Source organism: Melitaea cinxia, chromosome Z (genome assembly GCF_905220565.1).
Source record: "Melitaea cinxia chromosome Z, ilMelCinx1.1, whole genome shotgun sequence".
NCBI lineage: Eukaryota > Metazoa > Arthropoda > Insecta > Lepidoptera > Nymphalidae > Melitaea > Melitaea cinxia.
Genome location: NC_059424.1, coordinates 5,590,507 through 5,601,977, shown reverse-complemented (window position 1 = coordinate 5,601,977; position 11,471 = coordinate 5,590,507). Strand labels below are relative to the sequence as shown.

Sequence of the window (11,471 nt, the reverse complement as noted above, 5' to 3'; positions counted from 1 at the left end):
AATGTACCTATCTAACATTGATGAAATCGAATCGATTTCACTCATCATTATGTATAGATCATACCCAGATATCCCCCGGCACCTTTTCCTCATAACTATTTTAAGAGACCGCTATGCTCTCATTCTGCAATTCCCCTAAGGTCTTAAACCACTCCAAAGTTGCCTAATGCAACATCAAATAACAAATCGAATTGTATAATTTCGTTTAACATTTCATTCCCGTGCCCTGTACACCAAGGCATAAATTAAACGAAAATACCTACGAAGAAAGTAGTATTGCCAAGAGTCGTTATCGAGTACCACACAGAGACTTGTTTTTGTTGGTTTTTATGCAATAAATCACTACTTATATAATCTAAGAAGGTTTATTCTTTCAATATTTTTCTTGTGTTGTCTTGCACTTTTTATATTTACTTACAATAACATAAATAAAAAACAAACATTAGAAAAAAATCGTAGTAAAGCACACCACTATTCTCTATCGTCATGACGTCACTGTCACGACTGGACCACTACGGCGCAGCTGACCTACGGTATTGAAACTTCCTAAGAAAAAGAAAAAAGAAAAAAAAATTCCGACTTAAAATTTATATATTTTCTTATTAAATAATTAATAACTAAATAGGGAGTAATAAAAGTTTAATATTTTTAAAAATCTATAGCAATTACCTAAATATGCCTACTATTTATTTATAGGTTGGTGGCAGCCTTAATGTTAAACGCATGTAAATATTTCTTTTAAACTCGACCGCAACAATTATATTAATTAGCTTCATCGGATCAACTACTGAAGTACCTAATTTTTCTTCGCTTAAGTACCAAATAGTACTAAAACAGTACTGAGTAATAGATCACGTCATTCGATTTCATGACACCAAAGCCGCAAGTCTGGCGCACACAAGCGTTGGATACCTTAAGCACTTAAGGTTAGAGATGATGTTGATGCTGCCAGATGATTTTGAGAATGAGAAAGAAAATCTTTGCTTAACATTTAAAAAAAATGAAAAAAAACCCTTTTCTATTTATTAAAATCATCGACGCCTTTCAAAATGCGACGTTCTAATGTATCGCTCATGTTGCACTACACTACTTTTCTCGCTATTCGCTTATGACGTCACCAGGGTGTCGTCTATCCTTGACAACGGCGTGTAGTGAATTATTGGTGATGCGTTAGGGATGCGCCAGATTTGAGATATGACTGGCGCAATTTTGAGACTTCTGAATTTCAAATTATCTCAATTACGTATTTTCTTAATTTATATTTATAATTAACTTATCTTCTTTCTTTATTTACTTCTGTAATAATTTCTGCAATTATACCAGTGTTAAGCTTAAATTAGTGAATACAAAAGTATATTAATATAGTTAGAACAAAAGATATTAGAGACTTAAATACTGTGATTTTTATTTCAATATTAGAAACATAAATACTGTGATTTATATTTAAATGTTAGAGTTATAAATACTATAATTTATATATCCAAATTAGGTTAAAAGAGGATAAAAGGCTAATTGTTAAGTATTTAGTTCTATTTTAATAAATACTGTAATTGTGATATTGTTGATAACATAAAGATATACACAGTTAATATGTTAAAAATAAGCGCCAGTCGCGCCATTATCTTAATAATAATAAGCGTTTATTTCAGACATGAACAGTTTTGATATGATAATGCCTATTTACTTGACAATTTTTTTTGTCTACCTTCGTTGTATTACTTGTCAATATAATTGTAGTCGGTTTTTCTTCGTTTGCCTGCAAACACAATTATAATCATTTTTATTCCGTCTAAAAAGTAAACGCCTTTATAGATTTTTATATCTAACGTTTTTTTGTTGATATTTATGTTATAAATTTAGATTTAGAAGCACAGTAACCTTTTCCCTTAATTACGTTGGTTCAATATATTAGAGCAAGTGAACTAAATTAAATTCAAAATACAAATTTACAATTTATTAAAATTCCAACTTTTAACTTGTTCATCATGAGATTACAAATATTTTTTTATTTAAGCTGACACCGGTTCCATGTGTCAAAATATCGATAACTCAAGTTCTTATGATATTATTTAAACTTAATTTTTGTAGTTACATGATTTTTGGATTATACTAGAAATCCATATGCATAACATGTCTATCATCATATCTTTTGCTATAAAACGAATCTTAAGCATTACCATGTGATGTGAAAAATGTGAAATTATATCTATACAGGTTTATATACAAATTACCATTATTTCTCTCTACAGGAATCGTATGGTTTCGCTGGCGAGGCTGGGACTACACTCTGAAGCGGGCGTCCATGATGATCAAGCCCAAAGGCCTGCAACCCAATACATGATCGCCTAAAAAAATTACTGCGCTTTATTTTATTAGGTCTCTGTTTAATTGTTACGTAGATTCCGGACCTGTCTAACCGATGATTTGTTGAAAGAGGCAAGATTGTACCTATTTGTGAAATAATTTTCCTTTGGCAGTGACAAGTTGTATTTTTATATTTAATATAAAATAGCTTCTAGTTATCTTATCTTAATATTTATATAGTATTGAAATTATATTCCATATCAAAATTTAGTACAACTATTAGCTTTAAGATTATTCAATTTGTAAAAACTGTTACTTTATGACTGTTTCGGTTGTAAACTTAGCTGCGTACTGAATCCACGTAATGATCCAAGAAAACAGCAGGCGGACCATCGCTCAATTCTGTATAATTATGATTTCGTACTCGTATGCTACTTTTATCTTGGTAAATAATTCCCCTTAAAAATCATCCCGTCACGTCACTACATTGTCTTCATATATAACAGATTGTATTCACTCTTATATAAACGTCGTCGTGCCACTCAACCTTAATTCATTAATTTATTTTTCATAATATAATATTGTTCATAATACATTAAACTTTCGTTAATTAGCTTTATAATTTTGATTATAGGATAAAATTAAGTTGTTAATAAATATGTATAAATTGATCAATAAGATGAAAAACAAGATCACAGTGGAACAAATTTAGGGTAATTATGTACAATCGAGGAGTGTAATTTAACCCTAACCTATCTAACTCACTAACTTAAGAAGTACAACGTTTAACGACAGTTTCGTTTAACAAAAAAAAAAAAAAAAAATAACCCTAACCTATCCATAAATTACACTCCTCGATTGTAGATAATATCCAAATTTAGTTCTTCGATTAGATGAAACGAACAGTAATTTTCTTTTCTATAATTTTTTTTCTATGCAACATGTTTTATTACCTGTTCTAATAAAATGTTATCGAAAACTTTTACTTGCATGTTACTTACAGATGATTGTATTCGACAATATCTGACAAATAATTTAATATAATAGATATTTATACTAATAATTTTATTGAATTTATTTTTGTGAAACCCGTTATATCGAATAAATTGTCAATTATATTATTTTTCTCTCTATAATTTTTTTTTTTGATCAATGTCACTGTCCATACCTACTATTATTAGTTACTAGCTGACCCGGCGAACTTCGTATCGCCTAACAGTCGATTCATTAATTTTATTAATTTTTTTTTTATAATTTTTCTCTCCGTAAGAACCATCCTCGTACTTCAAGGAATATTTTAAAAAAAGAATTAGCGAAATCGGTCCAACCGTTCTCGAGTTTTGCGCTTAGCAACACATTCAGCGACTCATTTTTATATTATAGATAATATATTTTCGAATTTAATAAGTTGTTTTAATTTCTTTTCATCCTCATATCATCATATAAACAAAAATGAATCGCCAATATAATGCTTAGTTTCCAAACCACTGGCTAAATAGGACTATTAATATATGTTCGTTATTGTCAGGACAAAGTTTAGAAGAAAATTACGAAGTTTGCCAGGTCAGGTATTCAGATAGTTTTATATACACTAGCTGCTCCTCAAGAATATAATAAAATCGCTCGTGTCGAAGGCTAGCGACAAAGTAAATCAAGATCATCCAGAAACTTGAACTTTTTAGCATTTACGTAATTCACTTATTTCAAAACCCACCTATCCTCTCTACTAAATCTCTATATACCTAAATAATGTCTATCTCCCTAATGTCTTTTTAGACTTCAGCCCAGCAGGCCTAGCATGCGCGCCACGACAAAATTTTGTCTACCCCTTTTCTCGTATTATCTCTCTATGTCTACAGTAGCTAACATGCGTGCACGCGATACTCTTCTCGTTACGTCAAGAAGAGATAATCATTAAATTTTAGTGATCTGTGATATTTATCTCTACGGAAGCTAACATGACATCGTAATTTTGTCGAATTTTGTCGTTTTAGGAAGAGAAACTTCTCGTCTTCAATATTATCGACGAGAAAGACGATAAATAAAAAATAAATAAAACCGGGTGCCTATTTTTTGTATACCATGGCGTTTCCCTATTATAATTATATAATTTCGGTATGGGAAGAGCGGGAAATGCGAAAAGTCGAGTGAAGTGTGCCATATAATGACACAAAAAACGTATTTGCGCCCTGTTGCTTCTTATTCTAAATAATAATAATACTTTATTTCAGACCAAAGTATAAGTCCATATTGGGTTAGTACAACAAGACAAGACAACATTCAGAATAAAAAACAAAACAAAATTATATTAAAAAAATCAATAACTAAAAACAAAATTAAATAGAATAAAAGTAAAATCAATAATCAAAAAAAAAAAATTCAAAAATTCAAAAAATTTTAAAAATTAAAAAAAAAGCCAAAAGGCCGAGAACATTGTTAAATAAAACATGTGTCACTCGTTTGAAATTATACAAACTTTGGCTCATCCCGGTTTGGCACGATTGGTCAATAACCTTGTAAATTCAACTTTACGACATAAGAAATAAGAATGATATTCAGTTGTGATTATGGTTGATAATGCTTCTCTACTCGACAAGGCGAAGTCTTCGGAAGAGAATTTTGTCTCTCGTAGTGTGCATGTTAGGGTAATCGAGAAAATACTCGATGTAGACATTATCTCTCTCTCTCGTCAAGAGATATCTCGTTGTATGCATGCTAGGCCGGCAGGTCCTCGCGGCCACAAAGAGCCTTCAACGCCCTTTAAAAAAAATAAGCGATATTTATTTTTGTTATTACACCACATTTTCGGTCACAATTACACGTGGAACAAAAAAAAATAGGTATCACCTTTAATGCTTTTCTTTAACCATCCTTTGACTCTATCATCTCTCAACCACGAATTTATAAATTTCTGTTCATATTTCACATTGTTCTTTTTAGGAGGACTTTTCTCAGTTGATGAATCACTGCTCATTTTATCAAAGACATTGTAAATATTGTTATTTAAAAAGAATAGCGGGAGCGATCCCTATGATATATGTGTATATATATATATATATATCTTGATATATTTCAGTAATTCAAATCTTGAAAGATTTAGTCACAACACAATACTTAACAATACCCAATACAATAGGGCTTTAGCCTGCGTAGCTGTCATTTTACACCGGGTTTTCCCCTCACATAAAAATACGAGTGTCAATCACATAAGACTCTGGTCGGGGAATTCCCTTGAATCCCGAAAAGAGTAAATATGCCATCTAGTATCATTTTGTTTTATTACATAGTGGTTATCAAAACTTATTACATAGGTAGTGTAATAGGTGACGCTGAACGCTAATTGAAAAACAGTAAAAATTAGGAATGAAACAGAAAACAAGGGCATCAATGTAAAAACAGCAAATCTACTGTTATAACAGTAGGGTTGGTAACACTGATACAAAATAAATAAGGAATGGCGCCCTGTGTGATCAGATTTCAATTAACGAATCTACTGCTTGTGGAGGTTAAAAACTACTAAATTCTACCAAAAGAGAACGAGAAAATACTAAAAACCTATTACAAGTTTTTGTTGTTGTGTTACAACGAAAAAGTATAATATTGTTCTCTTGATTATAACGATAAAACAATAAGATGAACAAAGAAAACACCGTAAATTAGATAAATCAATGTTTATTACTGAAAATTAAAATATACAGAAATATAGGTATTTTTAAATTGTCGTTTCATTCAATCGAGTTATAGTATAGGGTAACTTTGTCATAAAGCTGTTTTGAGTCCATTAATTTGATTTGAAAGCCCTATTTCTTAGCATCTGTATATGTTACAACCATGTTGTTACAACCATGTTATACATGTTGTTATGTATAGGTTACAACCTATTCTACTTTTTATTTAAATTTTGTGTTTCACTCGGAATTGATAACTGTGGGAAGCCTCTACATTCCGAGAACAATAATATTTAATCCTTAGTACCTACAAAATCAGCTTAAATTGGCTTGTTTAATAAGAAGCTCACATAAAATGTCTTGGGTAGCACATGTACGATGTACTAAAAAGTAACGTTACTTAGTAAGGTACGAAATGTAATAGTACCAAACGTCAATCGCTATTCGGATCTAATCGTACACTGTAACAGTACTATCAACTGTATAATCTATGTTACTTGAACTACGTTCACCGCGGTCCGACGAGTTTGTATTGTACGTCTATGGGTCCAAATATCACACTGTCCGATTGTCCAAGTGTCCGACTGTCCGAGACGATGTTATTCGTACCTTCGTACGACGTTCGTTAGCTCTAAAATGAAACAGAGCTATACAGCAGAACGGTACGAACGAACGAGTTATATCACATCGCGTATTCTATTCAATTCGCGTTTTAATGTCCCCTTTTTATTTATTTTACACTTTATTGTACACCAAACAAACAAAATAAGCAAGCAAGATTAGCAATAATTTGTAGAAAAAAAAATGTACAAAAGGCGGCCTTATTGCTTAAGAACAATCTCTTCCAGGCAACCTTAGGGCAAAGGAGATGATATATTGATGGTGTAGGTGTAGTTTAATTTTATAAAAACAAAATTAATCCAAGTTTTATGAACATAACGTAAACTAATTCCTTTTACGTTAAATTACTTTTTTTTTGTTATAGTTTTTGTTTAGCATGGGTAAGTAAACATTGAGAATGTTACAAACTTCAACACTCGTACAATTTAAGTTTCATGTGCTAAAATAGAGTAAATCGGAAGAATATACCCTAAAATCATTTTATGGGTTTTTATTCGCCAAAATCGCGAGTTGCACTGATAATTCGATAACTTTTACATCACTAACTTACGGCACGAATAGTTACGAAAAGAATAAAAATTAAAGATATTTGTACCTACCTAATCAATTTTTTTCAATGCATGTGGAATTCTCCCAACAGCTTTCCCTCTCAAACAATTAATATTAGAAAGAGATATTGACAATCCATTCGATAAAAAGGGGAATACCCCGCATTTTTTTTGATAGGTTTGCCTATGAAGGAAAAAAAAACTACCAGAATAGTTGAAAAGCGTGAATTTTATCAAAATATACCAAATATTTTTTACCCACTAGATACTGTTACCGGTACCTCGAAATCTACCAAAAAAGTAGAAATCTACAAAATCTGGTCACGCTGATGGCGCCGTCATAGCCGTCAATCATGGAGCATATGCCGTCAATCATCACAAAATAAGAGGCCGTTTGGACATATGTCATCGGGACGTAAATAGCGAAGTAACCATACAACTCGGTATTCGATACACACGATAAATCGATTCAAATTTGTATGAGTATTTGATCGATTTGATTATGTAATGTAAAGTGCATTTGATTAAAATTTTGATCAGAAAATTAACTTAAACTTTGGCTATGATGTACAATATAGGTAGATTTTTTTTATCGCAGGTTATATTTTTGGTATTTCTGACTCTACCTTAATTCTGGTGCTGCGGTAAGTGTACTCATGCTCAGTACTGCGACTATTACGCGTTATTTTCGAACAAATTTACGTAAAAACGATCTTTACTGCAAGATCAAAATACGATACGAACTGACCTTTAACGACTGACAAATAGACACTTTTAAACAAAATAACGCGTCAGACATAATATTCTAATAAAATTAGTAATATTGCGTGCTAGAATATAGGTTTAGAAATTCGAAAAATACCCAAAACCGAATCGGAGCACCCCACTGTCCACGTGGTCTTTGTCTACCCTACCCCTAGAGTGTTCTTTTTAAGCCGGAGGCGCGGAGGGAGGGCAGCCCTCGCCCGCCGCGCGAACGAATGCATAGAGGAGCGGCTGAGCGCCTTCGGCGACCAGCCTCCGCTGCGGAACGGAGCATGAGTGAGCGTGCTTTCGCACGCAAGGGCGGAAGGGCTGCACTTCCCGTAGAGCCGGAGCCGAGCGTTACTCTAACCTTAAAGGTGGTAGGTTAATTTCAACCTCAAAACTTCAACCACGATATCTCTGTAACAGCGGGGTTGACACGAAAATAGTTGTTCGGGGGGATGAAAAACCCGCGAAACTGTTTTTGAGACGTTTTGTAATAATTAGAAATTGCATGCTACTATAAAGTAAGCGCGAAAAGAATACACCCAATATATTCAATCATATTATTTAACGCGCCAAAAATTACCACCAAGCCAACAACCTACCGAGGCTGTCAGGGAGTCGGTGTGATTTTTTCCTCTCGAATAGTTAAATGTGTGATGGAGCATGAATGTGTAAGCCCAAGACTCCTCTGGATCAGGCTAAAAGTCGGACTCACTCGCTTGTTTATCCTTGGGGTCTATGCAGCGCCGGAGTTACGCAGAGGTGGGTCATTAAAATCCCAACAAGAGAGAGGAATTTTGGGATAGCATGAGAGAGGCCTTGAATAAGTGCGGAGAAAATGAATGGATCGTGATATTAGGGGACTTTAATGGGTGGGTTGGAGTAAAGCGTGATGGGTATGAAGGAGTTCTGGGTACGTTTGGGGACGAGAGAGTGAAGGACAATGGGAGAAGCCTGCTTGAAGTGTGCTTGGAATGGAATCTTTGCGGGACCAACACAATGTTTGACCACAAAAAGATCCATTTGTATACAAGAGATGAAAGTGAGTCTAAAAGTATGATTGATTTTGTAATTGTGGATTAAAGACTGAGGAAGAAAGTGTTAGTCATTAGAGCATACCGTGGTGTAGGCCTCGACACAGACCACTTCCTGGTCGTAGCCCGAATGCGTGGCCTCTTTAAACGGTGGCGACACCGAAGGGCCGAGCCTACGAGTGTTTTGGATAGAGTGAAAGTGGTAAACCTACAAGCAAAGGAAAAGAAAGACGAGTATGTAGAGAAACTGCAATAAAGTTTTAAAGGCATAGAAGAGATAGATGTGATAGGTGTGTGGTGTGAAAGAAGAGTGAATGCAGAAAACAGCCTGAATGGAGCTTTGCACTCCTTTATGAGCAGTCGGAAGGCTCGTTTGGCTGTGCATGAGGAGGTGTTGGTTCCGACACTCATGTACTGAAGTGAAAGTTGAGTATGGCAAAAGAAACATGAAAGCAGAATAAATACAGTTGAGATGAGAGCGTTAAGAAATATAAAAGGAGTTAAACTGAGTGACAGGATAAGAAACAGTGAGACAAAGAAAAGTTGTGGTCTGAAAGAAGATATAGTGACAAAAATTGAGAAAGGTATGCTCAGATGGTTTGGTCGCGTCGAGAGCCCTACGGGAAAGAGGCGTGATTATATGTATGTATGTATGTAGAAATATAGGAATTTTTAAATTGTGATCGAGTTATGGTTTTTCTTCTTTATGTTGGATAACATTGTCACTAAGCCGTTGAAGTCCATTAACAAGAACATGCAGCAGGGGAATTCTGCTACGAAATTTGAAGTTTTATTGCCAGCAACACGAATCGATCTTATGCTTGCTAATCTTATGATTACTTTTCAATTAATTTTACATATTTTTCTTTAGTTACAAAAATAAATATCGCTTATTTTTTTTAAAGGGCGTTGAAGGCTCTTTGTGGCCGCGAGGACCTGGGCTGAAGTCTAAAAAGACATTTGGGAGATAGACATTATTTAGGTATATAGAGATTTAGTAGATTAGAGTATCATGTTGTGCCGACCCTACATAAGTGGGATAAGGGCAGGAAGATGATGATGAGAGATTTAGTAGAGAGGATAGGTGGGTTTTGAAATAAGTGAATTACGTAAATGCTAAAAAGTTCAAGTTTCTGGATGATCTTGATTTACTTTGTCGCTAGCCTTCGACACGAGCGATTTTATATACTTGAGGAGCAGCTAGTGTATATAAAACTATCTGAATACCTGACCTGGCAAACTTCGTAATTTTCTTCTAAACTAACTTTGTCCTGACAATAACGAACATAAAATAATAGTCCTATTTAGCCAGTGGTTTGGAAACTAAGCCTTTATATTGGCAATTAATTTTTGTTTATATGATGATGAAAAGAGATTAAAACAACTTATTAAATTCGAAAATATATTATAACTATTAATATTAGGTATGTGTGTACAATAACATTGATCAAAAAAATTTATAGAGAGAAAAATAATATAATTGACAATTTATTCTGTATGTAGAAAACGCATTATAATTGAATATAACGTGTTTCACAATGAATGACAAATATACAATACGATAAAATATTTATTTATATATTAATTTTTTTTAAATATATTTGTAAGTCTTAGATTTAGACACAACATTCACATGCGCATGCATTGTTTTTTTTTTTAATGTATCAAGGAAGTTGCAATAAAATTATTAGTATACATATGTATTATATTAAATTATTTGTCAGATATTGTCGAACACAATCATCCATAAGTAACATGCAAGTAAAAGTTTTCGATAACATTTTATTAGAACAGGTAATAAAACATGTTGCATAGAAAAAAAATTATAGAAAAGAAAATTACAGTTTGTTTCATCTAATCGAAGAACTAAATTTGTTCCACTGTGATCTTGTTTTCATCTTATTGATCAATTTATACATATTTATTTACAACTTAATTTTATCCTATAATCTAAAATTATAAAGCTAATTAACGAAAGTTTAATGTATTATGAACAATATTATATTATGAAAAATAAATTAATGAATTTAGGTTGAGTGGCACGACGACGTTTATATAAGAGTGAATACAATCTGTTATATACAAAAAGGCGACGGAATCGATGATGAAGACAATGTAGTGACGTGACGGGATGATTTTTAAGGGGAATTATTTACAAAGATAAAAGTAGTATACGAGTACGAAATCATAATTATACAGAATTGAGCGATGGTCCGCCTGCTGTTTTCTTGGATCATTACGTGGATTCAGTACGCAGCTATGTTTACAACCGAAACAGTCATAAAGTAACAGTTTTTACAAATTGAATAATCTTAAAGCTAATAAGTTATACTAAATTTTGATATGGAATATAATTTCAATACTATATAAATACTAAGATAACTAGAAGCTATTTTATATTAAATATAAAAATACAACTTGTCACTGCCAAAGAAAAATTATTTCACAAATACAATCTTGCATCTTTCAACAAATCATCGGTTAGACAGGTCCGGAATCCACGTAACAATTAAACAGAGACCTAATAAAATAAAATCGCAGTAATT

The 11,471-nt window shown here is 32.9% G+C and overlaps 1 long non-coding RNA gene across 1 annotated transcript; it reads right to left on the bottom strand.

Annotated features, from left to right (window-relative positions):
- Positions 1 to 1,717: 1,717 nt before the first annotated feature.
- On the bottom strand, positions 1,718 to 3,062 carry LOC123668587. Its single transcript, XR_006745594.1, has 3 exons — positions 2,657 to 3,062; positions 2,232 to 2,345; positions 1,718 to 1,756 (listed from the first exon to the last, which is right to left on the bottom strand). It is a non-coding gene; the product is annotated as an uncharacterized LOC123668587 (long non-coding RNA).
- Between the last annotated feature and the right edge of the window lie 8,409 nt (positions 3,063 to 11,471).